The sequence below is a fragment of the Hippopotamus amphibius genome, chromosome 3 (genome assembly GCF_030028045.1).
Source record: "Hippopotamus amphibius kiboko isolate mHipAmp2 chromosome 3, mHipAmp2.hap2, whole genome shotgun sequence".
In the NCBI taxonomy this organism is placed as follows: domain Eukaryota; kingdom Metazoa; phylum Chordata; class Mammalia; order Artiodactyla; family Hippopotamidae; genus Hippopotamus; species Hippopotamus amphibius.
In genome coordinates, this window is record NC_080188.1 from 26,817,989 (window position 1) to 26,843,118 (window position 25,130).

At 36.1% G+C, this 25,130-nt stretch overlaps 1 protein-coding gene across 10 annotated transcripts in view; it reads right to left on the reverse strand.

The window, feature by feature from the left end:
• The window catches only part of FRYL (FRY like transcription coactivator), a 242,165-nt gene that overhangs the window by 155,690 nt on the left and 61,345 nt on the right, over positions 1 to 25,130 (reverse strand). For all 10 annotated transcript variants that reach the window (XR_009052491.1, XM_057725531.1, XM_057725528.1 and 7 more), the window contains one exon: positions 21,787 to 21,918. The gene's annotated coding sequence lies outside the window, so the exon portion shown is untranslated. The remainder of the gene's footprint in view (positions 1 to 21,786; positions 21,919 to 25,130) is intronic.

Below are 25,130 nucleotides of genomic sequence, written 5' to 3' on the forward strand. Positions count from 1 at the left end.
TATCCTTTTAAGAAGTAAAAGTATTTACTTTAAATTAGTCAGTAATTATAATTCTCCCAATATTTTAACTATGTATATTCACTTAGAAACTTTCCTCGTACTAAGATAATTTTCTAACATCTGGTACAATATCTCCATATGGAAGCATTACTGACAGATCAAAAATAAAAGAAATACAGAGATTGTAAATGCAATATATTTGGCATAAAACATATTTAAATTACATCCTATAAAGTTAAGAGGTCCCCCCCATATCAACATTTGCTCTTTTATATTATTTGATTACAAAACAAAACTACATCAAATATTTTGGTTAGAGAGTTAGCCAGAAAGAATTAAATTTAGTCTCTCGTATTTTATTCATGAGTTTGCTCAGGCACCGGCAGCACAGCTGGGAGCGAGAACAACTGGGTTCTAATTCCAGTTCTTCTCACCACATGACCTTGGAAAAGTCACAGTTTTTCTGTACTTCAGTTTTCTTTGGGCAAAACAGATATTATGGCAGAATCTTTGCTTGCTTCATTAGTCTGGGATCATTTTATTACACTAACTGTCAAAGAAAAAAGAAAGAAAAGAAAAACAGACCATGGTGATGAATGATTTCCATACGTGCTTTGAGATCTTCAGAGAAAAGTGCCATCGGAAATTACTGGAAAGACTGAACAAAATCAGTGTTTCTGCCAAATCCACATATTAGGAAAGGAGTTAAGAAATAAAATAAGAGCTCAACAGTATTAGTGTTAATGACTTAACTGAACTTTGAAATACAAGTATATCAGCCTGAATGCTCTTTATCAGAAAATTCACTATGTATGAAAATTACTCACTGTAACTTCATTTACAGGACTAGGGGAAAGTTACGATCATTATATTACACTCTCTGATGCCTAAAGGTAGCTGATGTCGCTTCAAACAAACATTTTGTGCTAACAGAACGATGGAATAGTACTGGTTTCCGATTACCCTGCAGACAGAGAGCGGAGTCTATCTGTCATCTTTCTTCCCCATTTTTGACCAATAGAGAGAAACTCTGGCAGAATGACACAAATTAACAAGAAAAGCCAAGGCTGGTCAAAGAATATTTAACTACCCATTTTACAACTCCCCAGCGTGTGCACATCTTGGTTTTTCTTTCTATCTTACTGATTACTATTCAAGAAAGTATTCTTCATGTTATTTTCAACAGCTTTAATTCTATTTGCATTGGGCTAAGGAATTAGCATGCAAGGAATGGCAATGATCATACCTCAGTATTTCTCCTGTTTAGGCAAATATACTTACAGCTGCTGCTCCAGGACTTTAACAAGGACTTTATGCTAATTTCAAAAAACACAGAATCCTGTAGACTCAACATTGTGTCCCAGCTGGCTGCAAGAGCAGCAGCAGCAGTAGCAGCAGCAATGGATTTGCGGATCTCTCCCCGAGCCGCCGTCCCTCTGCTCTCGCAGGCAGCAGAGTTCTGGCCCACAGTGCCGCGGCTTCATTACCATGCAGTCTCGCAGCGACGCACAACTACAGTGGAAACGCTGCTGAATGCAGATGAACTATCCAGCTGAATAAAAGCGTACACGTTTATCACATGTGCCCTGAAGGACACCCTCACCTTTCTTGCTGTGGATATACACGTGGCGGCAGCTATCGGCTCTGTTTATGTCCCCGTTATCAGTTTTGATGAGCTGGGTCTCCAGCTGCTTTCGGGGTAGTCACTACTGCTAGTAAACAGACAAGGGTAGAGCTCTGCCCTTGGATGCCAACTTTTCTCACCAGCTGAGAGCCTTAGAAATAAGAAATGAATTCTGATCTGGCATAAGATCTTTAAGTTTCTTCCTGTGATGGCTGACCCCCTCCCCCGCCAAAAAATCACTGGTGGTATTTATCCCACTCCAGTCAGTTTCTCTAGGTGATGTTAGTAGTAAATTCTCACCCCTGCTCTAGGTGCCCGGGCAGTAAGCAGTGGCTTTCTTAGCGTGCTTGTGATGATGCCGAGTCCACTGCCTCACTTAACCCACCGGAGAGAACGCTGGCTAAGGGGATGAAAGGATGATGTCATGAACACCGTGGCTGAGCTTCCATCAGCCTCTAAAACCGCTCAGCTCAGGACAAAGTTTCCTCCGCTACAGGCAACTGATTCAAAAGAGAGAACTCCATGATTATAATGGGATTATTTTAAAACATAGGGTCTTCTGTTCTTAACGTAGCACATAATTGCCCTGAAACTCTTCCAGTCACAATATCTATGAAGAGTGAGAAATCCTCTGGCCAAACAGAATGCGCATTTTAAAAACTTTATAGAAGCTATTTTAACATGGAAAACTGAAGCTACTGAAAGCCTGACAGCTCTTCAAAATAGTAGGAAAATTCTAAAATCAAACCTAACAAATAACGTTGTGTTAATATCAGAAGAAAAATGTCCTGACCTCACAGCTGACGGTGACGCAGAAGGTCAGTGGCGGAGGGGGGCAGCACCATGTGTTTTTCCATATGTGGCAAAACACTGGTACCGACCCCCTTGTATCATTTAAATACCACAAGGAATAAGTAAATTCAGTGACCAAAGTCATACCTGAATAGATCTACTCACAGCCAAATGGCTAGGCGCTGTGAGAAAAGCTAAAGGAGTATCCCTCTATGCATAGTCTGCATACACTAAAGGAAGAAGATAATCCTATTCATTCAGACATATTCAGTGACAGCAGTATTCCTGGGACTGTCATTTAAAGCTTGTATTTCTTCAGAGTAGTCCAAGAAATCTGGGATAAGTCTGTGGCCATTCCTACTTCTGGACAGGTCCAAAATCTAAATTCAGACCAGTGCTACAAAGGCTAACCACACAGAACTCCCAGACCACAATACCGTTGTTTGGGCGCGTCTTCTTGACCAGAGACATCTCAGGATCAGGTAAGAGCAGGGTTCCCCCTGGCCTAATGGAACACAAATGCCTCAAGGAGTGGCATGAATAAAGGGTATCCCACAGTCCCAAAACACCACCTACTACATCCATTCTTGTACGTTAACAATGTATGTCAACAAACAAAAGGCTCTCGGTTATACACAAACCAGTTCAATTTTCCTTTTTAATTAAAGTATTCCCCAAAGTGATTTGACAATACAATCCTCTTTTCACCAAACAGCTGTTAACAGATCCAGGGAATAAGCTGATCTAGACCCAAACAAACTACACAGGTAAATGCCAAGACTCAGAACTGAACCACGTCAGCAAGCACACAAGTTAGAAGGCAGACACAGATATTTTACCATAGTTTCGCTACCGCTACTGAGCCAAGCCTATCAGTCTCACACAAATCTCAAAAGCTACTTGATACTGTTTGACTATAATGTCCCACCAACGTAACCAGGGTTCATTCTTAGTAAACCTTAATAAACTATAACAAGCAAAACCAACTGTCATACAGAATGTCAGAGTTGGATACTTTTTTAAGGGATGGGGGTTAAATAATAGGTGATTTTCTCACAACCTTAAAAAAGGACTTTCATTTCCTTAAGTTTTGCGCGGATCTAAAGGAATAAATCAGAACCTAAAGTTTCTCTTATACCTAATCAGTCTGTTACTATGTATATACAGCCAGAGCAAATCCACAGTTTCTTGGAGACACAGAAGCATAAAAATTAATTTCAGGGCTTATTTTGGAGGTTCCATTTACACTAAGAGTTCCTGGTAGACAGAAGGTGAGTGAAAATGGCACTCTCCATTTATATGGAGGATAATTCAATAGGCCCATGTGGGCAGAGTCTGGGTTCTAAGCTTTATCCTGAAATGTAAAAAACAAAATAGGCAGCATTATTATTCCAACTATTAATCACAACTTCAACAAATATTAATGGACTAAGTATTTATTTCCTTTCTAACCCTTGCCAAATGCTCATCACCCAAACTGCTGAAGTAGTAACCAGGAGAACTACATATGCACCCAACAGTTCTTTTAGAAGACTGGGGCAGAGTCCTGCTGTATTCCAAGTGCTTTCTCAATCTCTCAACTACTAATCAAATTTTTAAATTACACAAATAATAATACTCCTATTATTCTTCAAGTGATTTCTCTATCCTTAACCTATCAATTAATCACAGAAACAAACACATGGCCTAGAGTTTATTGCAAGCTTGACAAAAGGTCAGTCAAAATGTCAGTCTTCTACTTTATTCTTTCTGTAAGTTCAGAATTCTCCAAGTTGTATCATTCACATATATATATTTTTTATCTCATCACCATAAAAAGACAGCTGCACAAATCATTTCTTGATGGCATATCCTTGGCAAAGCAGAAAAACCTATTTTGGATAATTTCCTTCAACAACTTCTCTCCACCTTTCAGAATGTAATATTAAAGAGTGCTTTTAAAATGATAAGACAGAACATTTTAAAGAAATTCACAATTTCAACATTATCAGCCTTTGCCGAGGTTCTCTTGGCATGGGCCAGGTACTGTAAAGCACTGGGTACAAAAGATGACAGTGCCAGTACTCTTGCCCCCAGAGAATTAGAAAGTAGGTGTCCTTCTTTCTTTTAATCAATTTACATTTGATTCCATGCCCTTTTCACTGGCATTTTAAGGATTCATGGAATTGGTTACTTGCTTTACATTTCTAAGCAGAAGGTAGAGGAGAGGTACATTCTAATAAACCAAGAGAACGTAACCAGGAAAAATTCTCAGTAAATCCTGCAAAAATACTGCCATTTAGATACAGGATCCAAACAAAATGTTCTTTACTAAAACATGAAGTTTGGGTTTAACTGACTATATCAAACAGTACAATCCAATGGAATTTAATGTTCCACCAACCCAAAAGGAAATAAAAGTCTTCAATTATTAACATTCTTAGGAAGAGTACAAATAAAATAGATCATTCCTTATAGTAACACCTTTAAAATACCTCAGAAATTATTAAACTGGTATGCAAACAACCACAGTATGAAAAAAAAAATAGAAACTTAGCAAGATTTTCTACATAAAGCGTCAAATATCACTCCTAGAATCTTCCACAGTCCCCACAGATTTCAGCCTCTTCAGAAAGTCCTCATCTCTTCTGGAGTTTAGAAAAGAGATTGAAAAGCTTTAGGTATGAAGGAAAGATGCTCTCAGGTCTATTAGGTAATTAACATTGCACATGAAATGCAAAAAAAAAAAACCAAAAAAAAAAAAAAAGGCTCTAAAAAAATCACTTCATATTTTGCTTTGTTCTATTAAATAAGACAACAAAAAATTAGCAATAATTATCTATAATTATAACAGTGGTTAACATTTACTTTTTAGTGCACTGAATTCTACTCTCTTCTTTCTCTATTTCCCAAATTTTCTACAATGAATTTGACTTAATATTTTAAAACTTCATTACAAAAAGAAAGCAGAGCTCCTTGGAGAAATGACTGATTACAGGGCTAGAGCATAGAACACACAAGATAAGCCTGGAACATCTTGTAAGGCCAGAAAATGGGAAAGGGCTCAAAACACAAAATTAATGTTGGTATGTCACAGGGATACCGGAGCCAAGCGACAGAGCTGCCAACAGCCAAAGCTAACACTTTAAGCAACAAAGTAAACAACGTAGTTTTGGAATATAACCCAAAGTATAAAATAAATATCCATTCAGTCCACACTTATATCAATTATTAAATAAATAAAGGAGAAGAGACGAATGTCACATTATACAGCAGAGTTAACCTAGCAGGCTGGACTGGTATTCTCTGAAAGGCCTGCTTACAAGACTGGCCCTTGGCTAGCATGGAAGAACTGAAATTTTAAGAGGGGTCCACCATTCCCAGAACTGACAAGAGTGGCTCACTACGCCTAAATTGTTGGTATAAACAATATAGTTTACACTGAACAACTGCTTTCCCCCAGGGAGTCTAAAACTGGGGATGTGCCAGGTCATCAGCCCCAATAAAAATTCTGGGCTCTGAGTCTCTAATGAGCTTCTTTTTTATGAGGAGAAAAATAGAAGATATAAAAACAGACTCAAAAAGAACTCTGAGAGGTAAAATATACAACACCTAAAACAATAAATTTAATGGGTGGGACCAAGAAAAGATTAGATTCTGTGGGAGAAAAGATTAGTAAACTTGAAGAAATGGAAATATTAACTCTCCAAAGTGAAGTCTAGACGATAAAACAAGGGGAAAAAAAAATGCACAAAGCCTCAGTGACCTTTGGAACAACATCAAATAGTCTAATGTATGTTGGAATATCCCAAGGCACACCATAAGCAAACTGCTGAAAACCAACGACAAAGAGAAAAATCTCAAAAGCAGTTGAAGAAAATGATAAATTACATACAGAGGAACAAAGATAAAAATGAACACATATTTCAACTGAAACTATACAAAGCAGAAGTTGGAATGATATCGCTGAAAAGCTTAAAAGTGATGACCTATAATTCTATATCCAGTGAAAATACCTTGCAAAGATCAAGCAAAAACTTTTCTGAGATAGACAAAAACTGAAAGAATTTGTCACCAATAGATCTGCATACAAAAAACATTAAAGAAAGTTCCTTAGGCAGAAAAAAAAATTATACAGGATGAAAACTAGAATCCAAACAATATTGTCTAAAACAAGCGATGAAAAGTGTCAGAAACGGTATTTGCAGGAAAGGAGAAGACATTTTATTTCTCGTTTTAAATTTTCTTTACGTTGACCCACTGCTTAAAGCAAAAGTGGCTAACAACATACTATCAGGTTTATCATATGTGTAGAAATAAAACATTTGACTACAATAGCACAAAGGATGGAGAGGAGAAACAGAAGTGTAAAGTTCCAAGCCCCTATATTCTAGAGAAAGTATTATGCTATTATTTGAAAGCAGACTGTGATAAGTTGAAATTCATTCTGTAAACCCCAGAGCAACTAATTTTTAAAAGAGAGAGATGATAAGCCAATAGTAGGATAAATGAGAATACTAAAAAATATACAACTAATCCAAAAGGCGGCAAAGAAGGAGGGGAAAACAGATGTGACAAACAGGAAAAAGCTGCAAGATAGGTTTAAACTCAACATGCCACTAATTAAATATAAAAGGTCTAAACACTGTGTGGAAGCATCATGCCAGGTACAAAAAGGATAATTTAGTGAATAAAACAAAGCTTTGTGCCCTTGAGAAGGTTAGGATCCAATGGTGGTGATGAAGAGTGTGTGGTATGTGTGGATGTTGTGTCCTCACATACATACATCCAAATATAAAATAAGCAGTTGTGATTAAGTGCTGTGAAGGAATAAAGGGGGTACAGTGACAGAGAAACCAGAGGAGGCCCTGCTGAGACAGGGTTTTCCAGGATGGCCACTCTGAGTGAACAACACCAAATCTGAAATCTGCTCAGCAGTGCATCTTCTTAGGAAGAATGAATCTTTATGCTTAATCCCCAAAAGGAAAACAGACTGAACTCAAAGTAAATGGCTGACCAGAGTTAGAGTACCAGAGTCCTACCCACTTGCCTGAGGAGATTCTGAAAGAATCCCTGAAATACCCATAGGGCCCCAAGAAATACCGAGCTCAATAATCGGATGCTATAGAAGAGTTCTGAGCAGGAACAAGGTCAGACAGACCAACCCGACTGGTGAGGTGAAGAACGGACTTGAGGAGAACACAGCAAAAGTTGATGGGCTATCTAAACTGTTGAGGTGAGCGAGAAGGACTAAAAAGATAAATAGTATATATAATCAGAATAATTCAGAAAAGGGCAATAAAGATGGGAATAGGAAGACAGATTCCATGTTTTCCTAATAGATACTTCTTGATGTATCTGGTGACTGATAGTATAGGGGGAAAAAAAAGGGGTGAAGCTGAAATACTCAAAAGTGACCCCTAAACTTAGGTGACTGGGTAGACAGTGGTACTAAACTTGGACTAGCCAGGTGCAGGTCACATCAAGAAGAGTTTGGGCAATATAAATCTAAAGTACAAAAGGGACGTCAGGACTGGAGATAAGAGCAAGACAGAGACAGAAGAGAAGCGGACAGCCAGCCAAACCCACAAGCTCTCCAGCTGCTTCTCCATTTATGATGGGGGTAAAGAGAATTCACTGTTTTCAAGTACATGCTAGCCAACAATAACCACAAATTAACAGAACTCAGCTGAAACGAAGAAAAATAAAAACAAACAAAAGAAGAGGCAATAATTCAAATACAGCACTATGAAAGAGCAAACGAAATACGCAAGTGAGTAATGAGGGGACTCTGCTCCTGAAACAAAAGGACCAAAATTTCATCTAGATTTCTGGAGAGAAAGGTTTCAGGTCATGACCAAGCGAACTGCTTATTTTAGAAGTATAAATCAAGTTTCTGAATTAATGGGCATAACTATAAAAGGGTCTCTAATAAAAGTGAGTTTTAGACAAGTCACAGATTGGATTAATGCATGAGTTATATTCACAAATTAACAGCATAAAACCAATAAAGAAGCATTTTAACTAAGCTCAACGACTTGGGGGAGTTACCTATACAGCGATTACGTTACTTGTGAATGCCAAAAGGTACAATTACTTCCTGACACAGGGTATTTATAATAGCCCAACTTATTCCTAGCTTTTGGTTTAAGTTCTTTTTATATATTTCACACGTAAAACAAAAAAATTGCTTCCTCTGCTTAAAATGAAGTAGTCTAGACTCTGTAATCATACTTTCTTCTCTGCCCTCACAAACCATACCCATTTGCTATCTTTTGGCCCAGTGCTAAGATATTATTATTTCTTAAATGAAAAAAAAAATCTATTTCTGAATATATTTAAAATTGACTCTTGAGATCTTAAGAACTCTAGACATCAGAAGTTAAATTTAATTGCCTGAAATAATTTTTGAAGATCTGGTGATAAAAAATCCACACATAAATTTTCTATTCAAAAGGCTAGTTCTTGGATTTGTATTTTCACAACACACACAATGTATATTCATCGCCCCAAAAGAAACTAGAATTATTAATACTAAGATACTTTCATTATCAATACATGGTATACAGATGTAATAAGAAAAGAGTATATGCATTATAATCGGTCAATCCTGCTGGGAAAGAATAGGTAAAATTCTATGAAGCATGACTAAGGGAGACCATAAAATGTATTACCCAAGGCAGGACTTTTTTGAGTGTGAAAAGAGGCACTAACTATTAACACCATGTCAGAACAGAGAGGTAGACCATTAACTGACCAATGGTCATTTTATCCATGAAGCACCATCCCAAAGTCAAAGCTCACGACTTCCTGCCAACACTTGCCTTTCTGAATTTTTCCTGCACTGTCAGTAGCACAGTAAGTTTTCAATCAACTAGAAGTTTTTATTGTTAGAGCAACCTTTTATATCACTCTTAGTTTTAAAACAAAGGGGTGAGGTGGCAAAGCTGTAATAAAGTATAAGAGGGAAAGTTTAAATCAGTAAAGGAAAGGAAGTATCAAACTGCAGAGGCACCCAAGTGTAAAGACAAAAATTACACTTAGGAAGCAGAGTACCAGCAGTGTTAGGAAGAAAAGATGAAGAGACTGTCCAGTATAATTAAATGGGCAAGCCCAAAACACAGGAAAATGTTACTGCATGGTCCAGCTTAATCATAACGTACTATATTAAAACTAATTTGGAAGAATCTACCTTTGTAATCTTAATATTCTTTAAAGCCTCATTCTAAAACTTGTAAATCAGAACCCACTTCTTTATAAGATCCCCTAGGTCATTCTTAAGCACAGCAAAGCTTAAGAAGAGCTACTTTAAATTATATTAATATAAAGACATCATTATCTTGCTTGTCATTTTTAGCATGCATCTATCCTTATTTAAAAATAGAGATTAAGAAAATCCAGAACCCTGAGAAATAATAAAGATAAATTTTCTGCATTCCTTACAAAGAACTTTTTAGAGTTTTTTTAAGGTTTCTCTATCATGTAAACTAGAAATATATGCCAACTTATACTTCTTGAGAACAGTATGAGAGGTCATCGGATGGCCTACCTAACCTTAAACAAAACACTCTTTAGAAACAGAAAAATCAACCAAAATTCTAAGTAAAAGTAGAATTTAAAATTTAGGTAAGGTGACAATAATTTACATCTGTAATATCTAAAATTATTTTGGATTATTGTTTAACAGTTTAAATGAATAAATCAATGGAATGTTCACTTTGCTGACACAGCATTTAGCAAAACATCATTCTCGAAAGCAGACTGATCCTCATCTTGTTCGCCATCTTTCTATAAATAATCACAGTCTTTCTAAAAACACTTAAAAATCTACAATGAATTACCTTTAGAGCTAATTTATTCTATTAAAAACATGACGAGGCTTAATAAATTTTATGATTGGGACTTCCCTGGTGGTGCAGCGGTTAAGACTCCATGCGCCCAATACAGGTGGCCCAGGTTCGATCCCTGGTCAGGGAACTAGATCATACATGCATGTCGCAACTAAGAGTTCGCATGCCAAAACTAAGGATCCCACATGCCACAACTAAGGAGCCTGCCTGCTGCAACTAAGACCTGGCGCAACCAAATAAAAGTGAGTAAATAAATATTTTTAAAAATAAATTTTATGCTTAAAGTAAGGCAAAGTGTGTATTCTATCCACACATGTGGCAGGATGGGGTGCTAAGGTGGGTGGAAGGTACAGGTATAGCCTAGTAGACAATGAGTTCCATTATGCAAAGGTCCATAACACAAAGTGATTGATAAAAAGCAACTAGTTCAGAACTTCACCTCAAGATACTAAGGGCATACAGGAAATGTGTTAAGCCAACAATTGTTATCTTTAAAGAATAAACCATCTGGCCTCCCACAAAGAGAAAATCACAGATTTTGTTTAACTATAGAGTTTTTAAAGATCACATAACATAATCCCTTAAATTTTAGATAAGACAACTGAAGCCCAGGGAGGATAAATGATAGAGTTGGATCCCAAATCAAATTAGCTAATATTTACTGAACACCTACTATGAATAAAACACTATTCCAAGGGTAAACAGAAAATAAGTATAATAGTGGACCCCTTCTTCAAAGTTTCCAACTCTATTTTCCAGGTAAACCACCTGCATGTAGCTCTCTGATGCTAGCAATATCCTTTTCCATATTCTAGCTTAAGGTTGGAACACTTAGGCCTCCCAGGCCAAATCTGGTTCATGGACTGATCTGTAAATAAAGCCACACACATTCATTCACATTTCATCTAGGCTCCTTTTGCTCTACAAAGTCAAAGCTGAGCAGTTGTGACAGAGGCTTATGGCCTACAGATCCTAAAATACTTACTATACAAATCCTAAACTATTTGCAATCTGGCCCTTTCCAGAAGAAGCTTGCCAATCTCCATTCTAGACCATCTTTTGCTTGATTTGAAAGGTATTTTATTCTTTGTTTTGTTTTTTTCCTTTCTTCATTTTCAAACTAAAGGAAGTCTGGTTTTGCCTCAAGGAGCCACTGCCCACTGAGCAATGTGCTAGATGGTTTTGAAGGAAAAAGTCAGTGGGCTAAATACGGCAACTGACAGCAGCTCTCTGCCACAAGTGAAAACTTGCTCTGGCACATGAAGGACAAGAACCAAAGGACAGAAGACTCTAACCTTCAACGAACAGTCAATAACTGCTTACTTAGTGCCTGCCACGGGGCTGGGCTCTGGGGCTACCCACATAAATAGGACCAACTCAGTTCTCCAAGAACTCACAATCTGGAAAAAGGAACAATACTTTTATATCAAAAGGAATAACAGAAGCTAGTAGACAATGACAAATAACCAACTGAGGTTGGGGGTGAGGGAAACTCGTCAACCCCAAGCACAGTCACACAGAGGCTTCTATTTCCCCCTGCAGAGTTCCAGTTTCAGGAAGTAACCAGGATTCGAATCCTATAACTATGTATGGTTGCCTCAACCCAAAGGCCACTACTTACAGGTAGGTGGAGTTAACCCTTGGACTGTACATTGCTTCCTGAATTTCTTTTATAGCACACTTTATTTTGTTTAACCTTTCTAGTATATCCTTTTAGTTACATTTTAAATTTACATTCAGCTTTAGTGATCCTACCTATTCTATTGTGCATTTTTAAACCTCCGTGTTATTTTTTAGAATCTTCCAATAAAGATATTACTTTTCATCATTTTATTCATCTTTTTACACATTATTTCAGTATTTTTGCCTAATACTTATTTAAATTTTTCTTATCCCCTTTTGTTTCAACTATTTTATCTCAGACATTCTATCTCCTTCCTTTTGTTTCTCTAAGTGAGAAGAAGCAGGGGTGATGACCGAAACAGTCAGCCACCAGGAAGGTATGGTAACTGAACAATTCAACAAGCCCAGCCTCAGAGGGGAGGTAGCTCCTGGGGGCCCTGGCGTGCCCACGACTCACCCTTTAGTTGATGAAATCTGGGGTGGGCAAAGAGGGTCCTGCGGTAGGGCAGGAGGGCTAAAGAAGCAGAAACACCCGGGGAAGGGATGTAGCAGTAGCTAAACATCAACTGATCCAAGAAATTGTAAGATTTTAACAACCAGTATCACCATACCAGTACATACTGGATAAACATCAGTTCTGTGATTAGGAAACAGCAGAGTAAGTGGGATAGAGAAGAAACTATTCCAGACAGATGCATCTTAAAAATAGAGACAGATGCATCTTTATTTCCATTAAGTCTCTTGTAAGTCCTTTCTAAAAGCCAAAGAGGTAAAGACCCTGACCCTAACTCTAGCCACATTTAACTACTCCAATTTTTAAAAATACACATCCATGTAACTTGAGGAGACAGTCCAAAATGACCCTTCTTAAGAACTGTAAGGCTAACTTTAAAAACAGCCAAGAGTGTAACTTCCCTGGTGGTTCAGTGGTTAAGACTTTGCCTTCCAAAGCCAGGGTGGGTACAGGTTCAATCCCTGGTCAGGGAGCTAAGATCCCACATGCCTCACAGCCAAAAAACCAAAACATAAAACAGAAACAATATTGTAACAAATTCAATAAAGACTTTAAAAATGGCCCACATCAAAAACAGAAAATCTTAAAAAAAAAACCCCAAAAAACAGCCAAGAGAAACTACTGAAATAATATTATTACCCTACCTTCTAAAAACCTTCCTATTTGAATCACAAGATCATTTGGCAGCAGCTATTTGGAAGAGCAAAACATTATAGACAAAGAAGGAAAACACTGGAGAAGGTGTTGCAACTCAAGCTCCCATGAACTGTCATGTAGCTATAAATCACATGCTAAAATGGTTTGGAATTATGCACAATGAAAGACCTAGATCCAAATTCCTAGAATGTTTTCTATGATGGAATGCTCTGAAGATAAATTCTGGTTAAATTTGATTCATCTACCTCCAAGTCAAAACTCCAAAAGTTTTTGCAAACAATAATAGCCACCATGTATTGAACCATGTATCAATTTTGTTGCCATTTTTGGTAATCTTGAAAACAATGCTACAAAGAGAATATCATTCAAATTGACAGGTGAGGTTAACTGGCCCAGAGAGTTTAAACAGCCTGTTCAAGGACCCCATAGCTCAGTCTGGACCAAAGCCCCACTTCACTGCCTCTCTCCCATCACGCCTGTAAGTCTTTCCAATATCTCTCCTCTATCATGAGAATTCTCACAGACTCAGAGAAGGCATGACTACTATCACCCATAAGGCTTCTTCTACAACCTCCAACAAGTACTGCCTGAAAAGTACTCCACAGCCCCACTTTAGTAAGGGATCCTACTTGATTTCAGGACACTATGAAAGCCCAACACGTCCAAATCCCGTTTGTATAAACAAGAAGAATTCTTGAACTCCTTCACACTTACACAGTGAGAACAAGGTATCATTTGGGTCAAGCCAGAAATTCCATAGCAGACTGATTATGATTTGGAGCTCAAGTTCTTCCATGACATTCCCTTGCCCAACAATCTTTTAATGACATTTGAATTCCAAAGGATTCTCCATCTCCTTTAGTCTGTAGTCTGTTAGCACTACAAGATTTGCAGTGGCAAAAGAAAACCTCATCTCAATTTTCTCCCAGGACCTTCTCTAAATTCCCTATTAATTGTCCAGTCTTTAATGAACACTTAAAACACTCTTTACTCACCTAATTCCCATCTAAAAAGAAACTGGCCTGCCATGCTGTTCCTCTACCCAATACAGGGTGCATCAAATAAAAGCGAGCTATTTAGGAGATACAAAATCTAACCATGGAGAGCAATGTTTCAACAAAAACAAAACTAAAAAGATCACTTATTAAGGAAATCCAGTTAGTAATAGTTAGCATCCCCCTTTCTTTACTAGTCAGATATACATCGCAGCCTTTAAAACTCAATCAAAAGGCATTAGGAATTTTAATATAACAAGTGCTGTGTTTTGATTTGTTCCTGCCAGTGAGCTGCTGCTGAACACCTCAAGAGAGGTACACCACTATACTACTGAAATGTTTCTGTCCCATGAAGTCATTAGCACTTTGTCATGAAACGAAAATGGTATCTTAATGTGAGTCTCAACTGTTTTTGTAAAAGTCATGTGAAACGGCTATTTACTTAATCAGTTTTCCTAACCAGAGTGTTACAAAAATAATTATCAACTGTTCACTGAAGTGCAACACAGGATCTGAAAGAGATGCAGACATATTGGAATTAAAGTGTTTTCTTATTGAAATATAGCTCTTAATTAAAATGAAAGCACACACACACAAAGTATGTGTTCCTTAGTGGAACAATTAAACTTGATAGATACACTAGTCTTTTAAAAAATGTTTTATACACAAAGATTCAAAATCATCAAACACTTCAGTGAGGTGGAGTAAAAGAACAAAATGTCTGACTTTAAAACAGTGGCATGACTATACCGCTTAGTAGCCAAAACACCTCAAATAATTTGGTTAAGCCTCTCTGAACTTTTAAAACTTTGAATAACAACCTATCTCACAGGGTTTTCATGAGGACTTAGATAACATGTGCTCATTCAACCAATATTTACTGAGCAACTATTATGTTCCAAACCCTGGAACACCTCAGTGAACAAAGCAAAGTCCACGTTCAACTTATATTCTATTTGAGGGGGGAAAACAGACAGGTATGCGCTAAATGGGTAGACAAACAAGAGCATTTAAGCTACTGGTAAATGAAAACAAGAAAGCAATGCCCAGAATACATAAGGTGCTCAAATAATATTGACATATACTAGCTCTGTTCAAATGTCTCATTATCTCTGTTCTTGGTGAATTATAAAAATGAATCATAATATATTTACACTCGCTTATTCTTGACTCCAAACAGAATGAACAACGAGAAAATTAAGGTTGATTTCATCAGAATAAAAATAACCCAATCCTGAAGATACAAGGACTTTGCAGCTGTCACCACAGAAGCCTGTGGAAACACACAGCCTGATTCTTAGGATCTGACTCATAACTATGTCTAACATTCATTCTCCTTCAATGGTCAGGCAACACCGGAGAATATTCTGAATCAGTGAAGGGCATTTTCTCCCCACCTACTCTTATGCCTGAAGATAAATATTAGCAGAATTGGCACAAATAATATCTATCAGTGAAGTCAGTCTTGGATCATATAACGAGGATTCTACACAAAAAAAATTGGATATTTAAGCATCTTATGAATAAAATTACATAACGTGAACACATGGATATTTTGATTCCTTTTTTTTCATTAAGGAAGTAGGTATAGCAAATAATTGATTCACTTCTTTAACAAAATTGCAACATTATACAACTATACAGTCCCTTTACTGTAAGTTATAACTGTTAGCTAATCATTTAATCAAAAAGCTCCATTAAAGCAGGAATCAGGGAGGAAAAAAAAAATCAATAGGTCTACTAAAGGTTTTAACTTAAATATAAAATCCATGTTTATTCCCTAGTCTTTTGATGTAGTGCCAGGTTCTTGTCTCTTAAGGTGAATTTGCTAATTACTCTATTGCCTTTCTTGCCTAAAGTCCAGCCCATGTACCTCATCTATGATACCCAGTTTCAATTTCTTCAAAGTAGAGCAGGGAGCTAAAGGTATCTGAGGGCAAAATCCTTTCAATCTTATACACTTCTCTGGCCTACATATAATTTAAAAGCAAACTTTTTGAGGAATTCACTTTCATAGAGTATGACCGAAGTATTCAACTTTGTTTACACTGAAACTTTCTTTTCAGCCTCATACTTTACTGAATTATGTGATATTTAATTAAAATATATGATCACGATTACAAGTATAATTGATGTAAACAAATAAGCCCACAACTGAGCCTGTTAGGAGCAGAAGCGGTGGCAGGGCTTTGAACAGGGTGCAGTGTACTACAGGCATTTGTTAATATAATTTACAGAAAATAGAGGATTTCTGGTAAATCCAGTGGGTTATTTGAGAATTTCTATCAAACTTTTAAAATATTAGGTTACTTAATATTTAGAGAAAGTCAAAGATGAAAAAATTTATCAAAAGCGAAGAAAAATGTTCTTCAATATATCAACCCCTGCAAATACCTCGAACTTCTATGCACATTTTTGTTAAAGAAACATAAGCATCTATAAATACTTCTAGAGTTAAAAGTAGCAAGGTAAATTTTTATATACTCCTGATTTATCCTCTCGCAAAAGGACAACTATCAATCCATATTACCATTTTGTCTAAAATTCCTTAGAAATAATTTTTTGTAATTTTGAATTAACAATTAAAGAAGTTGGAAACACCTGATCCAAGTACAAAGCTATGAGATTACATACCAGTTTTTCTCTAAAAGAATACTTCCTTCTTTGCACTGCTGATATGAAGTCTCTTCATACTCTTGATTTCTCCTTTCATTACACGAGCAAAACTGTAACACCCTTTAGAAGAACTGTACCCAGTTCTTTGCGTGACTTCTGGATAAACTACTGCATTATCTCTATTCCAGAACCACCAGCAAACAGGAGGTAAAATTCATTCCTGCTGAGTTGCAAGTAATCAGTGTGTAGACTGGTGCGAATCATGTGAGTTTTGTTCTTATATATAATATAAATTTAGTATCAAATTTAGAGATTCAAGAAAAGGACTTTATCAGTAAATTGAAATTTAAGAAAACAAATCTTTTTACAGATATTGCCAAGGAAGTCCCTTAAATTAATTTTAATAGTCATTCTCTAAAGTTGAATTTTATTTTTGAAGAGAAAAATGGGATACGAGGTATTCCACAAAGGACTTGTAGCCTCTGAAATATCAAACAACAGATTCTTCAGTTGTTTCAGTTCCATGATTTTGCTTTACTTTCACTGATTGGTAAAAAGATACCTAGTATAGAAAGTCCTTAATAGTTAAAATGAGTGCTTATTTGCAAATTAATATAAATTACAAAATCTCAGTATTATGCTTTATACCATATACGGTATGTTCAAAAATGTGTAAGACAGTCTTAAAAAAAAAAATAAGGAGCCACATTAAATTAATGGGCATAAGATATTACATTTAAACATCAGGTCCCTTATATATGAAATGGTATAGTAAAGAAAGCAGCTAAATGATTTCTGACTGAAAGCTAAAGAGTAAATTTTTAATAACATAAATAACTGCACATAGTAATATATTCATAGGGTTTACTTATGCATATCTATGCTGCTGAACCCAAAACTAAGTGCTGGATGATTTACAGATTTTAATTGAAATTAAGAGGCACTAATCCATCAGTGGTCTCAACTCCACTTTATCCACTCAAAGGAGTGCAGAGTATAAAAAAAAATTACTTTTAATACCAGTACATTCTAGATATATTTATTTCTTTTTAAAACTTAAAAGTTCCTTCTCCTTTCTTTTACATAATATTTTTAAAACAGAAAGTATGGTTTCTCCTAACTATGACCCTATTTTTTAAACTGACAAGAAATAGGATTAGGAGAATACAAAGAAATAGGGATCTGCCCTGGGGAGCTGAAATTGAAAAGGTACAAAGGTACAGTGACACAAAATAATCATTATTATATTCAAAGATGTGTTTTTGTTAAATATATTTCTTCCCAAATATCCTTTATCTTTAGAAGAATGGGACTTTTTTTTTAATTAAGTGATTTCTATAGTGATAGATAAAACTCAGTATCTTATTTTTCACTTATATACCCTACAGGTTGTAACAATAACACTTGTTTTCAGTAAGTATCCTTCATCATAAAAATGTTTTCCAAGATCACTAAACTGTTAACTTCATCAATGGCTTTATCTTGATCTACAGCAAACAGTATTTCTCCATCTAAACTGGAAGCAAAAATTTTGATACTAAAAAAATTTAGGCCAACTATCTACTCTATTTTTAAATTTTTTTTAATATTTAAACTTGATTTTCAAAATAAAGATTTATGCTTACTAGCATTCTTACTTGTAAAAATAATTTTACTTTTCTAAAATGCTTTTTATCGAAGGACTGAAAATACATTTTTACTTTACCTAGTTGTCGACGTTGGTGTTTGTCATCATTACTGTGAGCACCTTCCTCATCTATGGTCTTCTCTGATGAGAGCAAACTAAGACGTTTCAACTTCAGTAATCTTGGAGAACTCTCCTGAGAACTCTCTCTAGTGTCCAAAACCACATCTCCCGAAAGAATGGGAGGAACAACTCTCTTCAAAAAGTCCATTTTAAGGTTCTTCTACATTACTGGCACCACAGGCACACAGAAAGGTGCTTGTACCAACTTCCTTGACGAGGTGAGGTCCACTCTTTGTGTCAAAGAGCAAAGAAACGTCATGTGAACTTAGGTGGGTCAACTGCCAGCTGTTTTGAAGCTGATTTTTAGGACATTTGCTGTTCACACTGATAAGAAGTCAAACAACTACCAACTGTGAAACTGCATTTCATAAATACACATACACGTACATGTAAAATGGGTGTTAACAGCAATACCAGGACTATAAACTGTTCAGCATCCATCTAGTTTAACAATTAGACTCTGAAAACCTACACTGTGATAATGTGAAGACAAATTTACTTTGGTCTGAGGTGTGTCTTACTTTCACATACACTTAACAGCTGAAACGTGAAACAGTAACTTGTATTCAAAAGATAATTCTTATCATTCTGAAAATTCACTAACAGACCACAGGAACATCAAGTTTTATAGGAGGTGAAAAGGAGTAATTTAAAACTATACTCTTATGAACATCCCAAAGTATTTTTAAAGACACAAAAAAACCTCTTCATTATAATCTATCATAAGTATCAACAATAACAAAGGAAACCCTGGCATGAATTACTAAAAAAAAATTGTTAGCTTAAAATATAAGAATCTAAGAAAATAAAGTCAGACAGTTTAAAGCATAAATATTTAATTCAATAAACCCAGTAATCAACCTTACACAATTTATTTTCAAATAGCTGAGCATTCTACTAAATATTTTAAAATAGCAAAAGTATCTGATTCTACTGCCTTATTGCAATCCAGAAGCATGACAAAAATAGGCCAGTAAAAGGTGCCTGCATAAGACTTTGTGAACTTAAATTAATAAATTCCCTTCTCCCTTCCTTTGCCTGCCCTCTGGTGGGGGTACTACGTGACCAAGAAAGAAATGGGGGGGGGGGGGGGGGGGGAGGAAACTGATAAGACGTAAACTTCCCTAAGTAATCAAATTGATAATTCTGCAGGATATACATTTTAAAAATAAAAAAATCTGATTCACTTAGTGATACACAAACACAATCTCAATCTTCCAACACTCAATATGAAGAAAATGACCTGCATATATTAAAAGAAGAAGCATAAAACTGTCTACATAGATATCAGGGAAAACTGCTGTAATCTAAAGACAAGTCAGTTTCTGGTCTGAATCATCAAGTTTTTAATCCTTATTCTGTCACATTAATAATGAAGTCAATTATTCTCTATTTCATTCATTTAAAAGATGTTAAGTAAAAGTCCTCTACACATAAAGCATTAATATAGTGTTAAGGGTCAGAGAAAACTTAGAGGATTTATTAATGCGGATCCTGTCTTATGGAATCCTACAGAAAAGGGGGGAAAAAAACAAGGAAGTCAAGGATTCAAATTTCTTGCCCTAAAGCAGGACTGTACCAACTAGAAAAAAATACTGACTTTAAAAAAGTCCTTCTCAGAAGTAGATTCTCTCTTAACCCTGGACCATAAAAGGATAAAAATTCATATCTGATTAGCCCATTCCCTACACACAGAAAAAACAAATGGGTTAGAACCATAATCCACATCCCTTAACAGCCTAGAAGTTATCACTACATCTTCCAGGGTTTTGTTTTGTTTTGTTTTCCATCTTACCTCATTCATTCATTTTTTAAAATTAATTCATTAATTTGGCTGCATTGGGTCTTAGTTGCAGCACGCAGGATCTTTGTTGCAGCATGTGGGATCTTTAGCTGTGGCATGCTTTGTGGCGCATGGGCTTCTCTCTAGTTGTGGCGCACAGGCTCAGTAGTTGCAGTATGTGGGCTCTCTAGCTGTGGTGCGCAGGCTCCAGAGTGCTCAGGCTCAGTAGTTGTGGCACGCAGGCTCTAGAGCACGTGGACTCAGCAGCTGCAGTGTGGGTTTACTTGCTCCCCAGTATGTGGGGTCTTAATTCCCCAACCAGGGATCCAACCCTCATTGGAAAGCAGAAGTCCCTCATTCATTCAGATTTTTAACTGAAGGATAACTGACTTACAATACTATATTAGTTTCAGGTTTATAACATAGTGATTCAATATTTTTGTAATCATGAAAATATCACCATGTTAAGCCTAGTTACCATCTGTCACCATACAAAGTTGTTCAATATTACTGACCATATTCCCTATGCTGTACATTACATCTCCATGACTTATTTACTTTATAACTGGAAATCTGTACCTCTTAATCCCCCTCACCTATATCACCCATATCCCCAACACCCTCCCCTCTGGCAAGCCCCTGCTTGTTCTCCGTATCTGTGAGTCTGTTTCTGTTTTATGTGTGTTCCTTTGTTTTGTTTTTGAGATTCCATATATACGTGAAATCACATGATATCTGTCTCCCTCTGTCTGACTTACTTCACTTAGCATAATACCTTCTAGATCCAAGTTATTTTTTTTGTTTCCTCTTTACTGATATGGCCTCATGTTCTTTAAAACTTATGTGTGTGGTTTTCCTCAGGTCCTTTTGTAAGGCTTCCTTATCTGTGGAGCTCAGGAACACAGTGGTATGCAACACATGCTGATTATGGAGGACAAGTTACCTTCATGTTTGTTTACGACATACAAGACAACCACGTGTGTCACTGTTAACCTCACTATTCTAAACCACACTTTCAACTGGAAAAAGGAAGGGCCAGGATTAGGTGTTATAGGGGAAACCACAAGATTTTTCTCAGATTTCCTTCACTCAACAAATATTTGCTGAGCAGCTTCTTTAGTGGCCTGTGCCCAGTGCAAAGGCATTAAGGACATGTCTCCATCCCCAAGAAGCTTAGCTCTTGCAACAACAAGACTCCCTGTCTCGGTTGGCCAAGGCTTTGTTGAGCCTACATTACACTTCAATTTCCTCTGCCCAATAACCTCCTCTCTTTACAGGTGTTGATCCCGGATAAACATCCCAGAAACCAAACTCCTCAGCAACAGCTTTCAGAGGACCCACCCTGAGACATACAGCAAGGGGGAAAGCATGGCACTCCAACATCCATTACTAGTTGAATCTATGATGAGGAAATGCCATAAAGCCTTGTTTGTATGTTGATATTTCTAAGATTGTTTGTTGATTATCACAACCTTGGACTCTTGGTATAACAATTACAGCATTAAGAAATTACAATAAAGGCTAGTCACTCAAAGACAGCATTTTGTAAATCTTTTTAGATCTCTTAGTCACTATTTAGCCATTAGAATATTTATTATAATCTTACCGTAGAATTCAAGACAGTAATTTCTTGGTGGTAAACTGGATCATCTAATCCTGGCTGTGGGACTCTCGAGCAGTTTTGAGAATTAAGCATTTAGGTGTTAATCATCCAAGATGCAAATAAATGGCTTCAGCTCTGAAGAAAAACAAAACATGAGATTGACGTTAGATATGTTTATTATAAGTACATCTGTATGTGACTCATATCCACCCTTACTTCTGAATATATTATATTGCAGTGTTACCTGGTGCTACCTCTTTCAATTAATGTTGCATAACATTTTTTCTAAGTTTTTCTTATGAAAAATTTCAAACTAATGCAAAATTTTTAAGACTAGTATAATGAGCTCACCGTTGTTAACTCTTGGCAAGTCATGTTGTATTTATATTTCCATACATCCCCCAACCCCTATCCCACCACTCTGGATCATTCTGAAGCAAATTTCAGGGATTGCATCACTTCATCTGCAGATAATTCTGTATGTATCTCTCTAAGACAAAGACTCGCTTTTTAAACATAAGGCAGTATCATTATAATATTTACAATAAATTCACAATAATTTCTTTATAATATCAACTACTAATCAGTGCTCAAATTTCCCCAACTGTCTCATAAGTGTTTTTTTAAACAGCTTGTTCTAATCCAGATCTGAACAAAATCCATACAGGCAATTGTTACTGTCTCTCCTAAATCCCTTTTAATCTATAGTTTTTTTTCCTTTCGTCTCTCTGCAGTGACAAGCCATGCTTTTACTAGGCAATGACTGAATGAATACATCAATACCTTAACTGTTCAATAATATATTAAATCCATTTTCATTTTACTCACTAAAATAATCAGATTTGCAAAATAGTTCACATACCCACTAGGCCTAATATTTATCCCATCTACAGACAATGTTTAGGATGTATATTTTTCAAAGTCCTACTATAATAACTGAGCGGGTCATGGATTGTGAACTACTATACCTTATATGCAATAATTTGATGGCTACTAAGAAAGCAATGACCATAGGGAATTATCCTTTTACCACATATAAGGCCTCACACGTAATCAGGCACATTCCATGAAAGGCCTGTGCATTTCTCTACAGTTAAAAATGGCCAAATTTTCAATCTGTCATTGAAACTCTAATCAATCTCATTTTAAATCACATCTGGTTTCCTATTTTTTCCCTGTTTAATGAATTTAATCCCCAACCCAACAGAAAGAACTAGTTTCTGAAATATTAATTTTGTACTTAAAACTTCTTAATCTGAAATTCCTTTAGACAAGTTAGAAAAAACATAATGATATTTCATTTATTCAGAGGTATAATCAACTAAATCATGACTTAAACCAAATCTCTGAAGCCCCAAAACTGGTAAATATGAACAAAATACTAATTGAGATGCACTTGTGCATAATCAATTATCATTCAGACTTATGGAATTTCTGACTGCCCCACCAAATATTTCTGAATCTACTAATAGGATGATATCTACAATTCTGTCATAATTTTTGATCCTTTATTTTATATAAGGTTCGTGGAATTATTTCTCCCTCAAAGCAAATGAAGTTTATGTGACAAACAGCATACCATTTCTTGTAGATACTGAGCAGAGCACAGTCATGTGCTGGTCTGTATTTAATAAAATCTAAACTATTTTTCACTTTGTCTTCTAGGCCAAATCACAAAACCAAGTACTCCTGGAGGACAAAGCAGTTTTAGGAATACTGCAAAAATCGCGTCTAGGATTGATTTGTACTACCATGTACAGGTCTTTCGTTTGCTTCATTTTTGAATATCCTTCTGTTCAGAGACAGCAAGGGCTAATGTCATGCTTTTTATGTGTGTTTTCTCTTCTTGTAACCACACTGTCAGAGCGTTTTGTAATTCTAAGACTTCTCGGTGTTTGCCTAGAATTTTCAATACCTCCCTAGCAGAGATACAGCCTTCCTAATTTCCACTTTCACTTTTGATAAAATAAACAAATATATGTCTTTAGTTATCCTGGAAAATATCTGGTTTATACTCCCCTGGCTTTCTTTATAGGTTATAATCATTTTCAGCAGGGATGGGTTTTTGCTTTTGTTTTGCTCGGGTGTGGTTTGGGTTGTTGGTTTTTTTTGTTTGTTTTTCATATCAATTGCACTTTCATCTTTTCTCCATATATATTATCTAACATGGAACTCAGTTTTATTTTCATTTCACTTGATTAATTTGGAGACTATTTTACCTACAAGAAGAGAAATTTTTATTACCACTTTTATGCTACTACTTTTTTTTTTTTTTTTGAGGTACACCAAAGTGAATCAGTTGTATTTATACATATATCCCCATATCCCCTCCCTCCCGCGACTCCGTCCCACCCTCCCTGTCCTGGCCCTCTAAGGCATCACCCATCTATGCTACTACTTTTGAGATGGTCATGGTCAGAGAGATTAGGTAACTGTGGTCATGGTATACACATGACCAATGCTATTGTTTCTTATTTTAAAAGAAAAAAGTCATATAAACAAGAGTGACTTGAGGAGGTCAGTTGGTATTTGACAACACTGAAGAGAAGACTATAAATAGTCAAACAGCACAAGCTTTAAAGGACCAAGGCTTTAAAACTTCAGCAAGACTAATGATCTAGAAGCTTCCATGTGTAAGAAAAAGAACAACAGTGGCCCAGCTCTGGAGCTTGGGAGGATTCTTAGATCAAATGAGGTCCTTCAGAGACAACCCTGCTTCACTTTAGTCTAGAAAGTAAAAGAGAACGTTGAATGGGTGCTCAGATAACACATTAACCTCATTTCCTTTCTGAAAAGAATTACAAGAATAATAAAGAACAGAAATGCCATAAACCTAATGTATCCTAATTATAGTAAGACATTTGACATAAATGTCTCTGATATACACTGATACAGAAAATGATAAACTCAAGCAAACAGAGCAGACATTAAGAATAAATGAATCTCAGTGATATTCATTATAAGTACTCTCAATACTTCTAGGCTTGGAATACTTCATAATTTGAAAAGAACAGGAAGTTATGGTGCCTAGCACAAGGTAGATTTGAGCTCAACAAAATAAAAAGAATAAGCTATTATATAATTCATTTAAAAAGCTGCTTCAAAAAGAAATAGAGTTTTTTAGGCAAAGTGTTAAAAATGCTATAGAAAGGGTTATACCACTGGGTTAAAAGATTAAGATAATAATTTCATAGAGTCCAACTTGAAACTCTAAATTTCACTTCAAAATGTATTTTGTACTTATACTTGAATACCGGAATGTGTGGTGACCTAAAGATTCAATCATGTTTCAATTAAAGAAAGAAACCACATTGCAAGACCTATAAGAGAAAATAAAATGTCTGCCC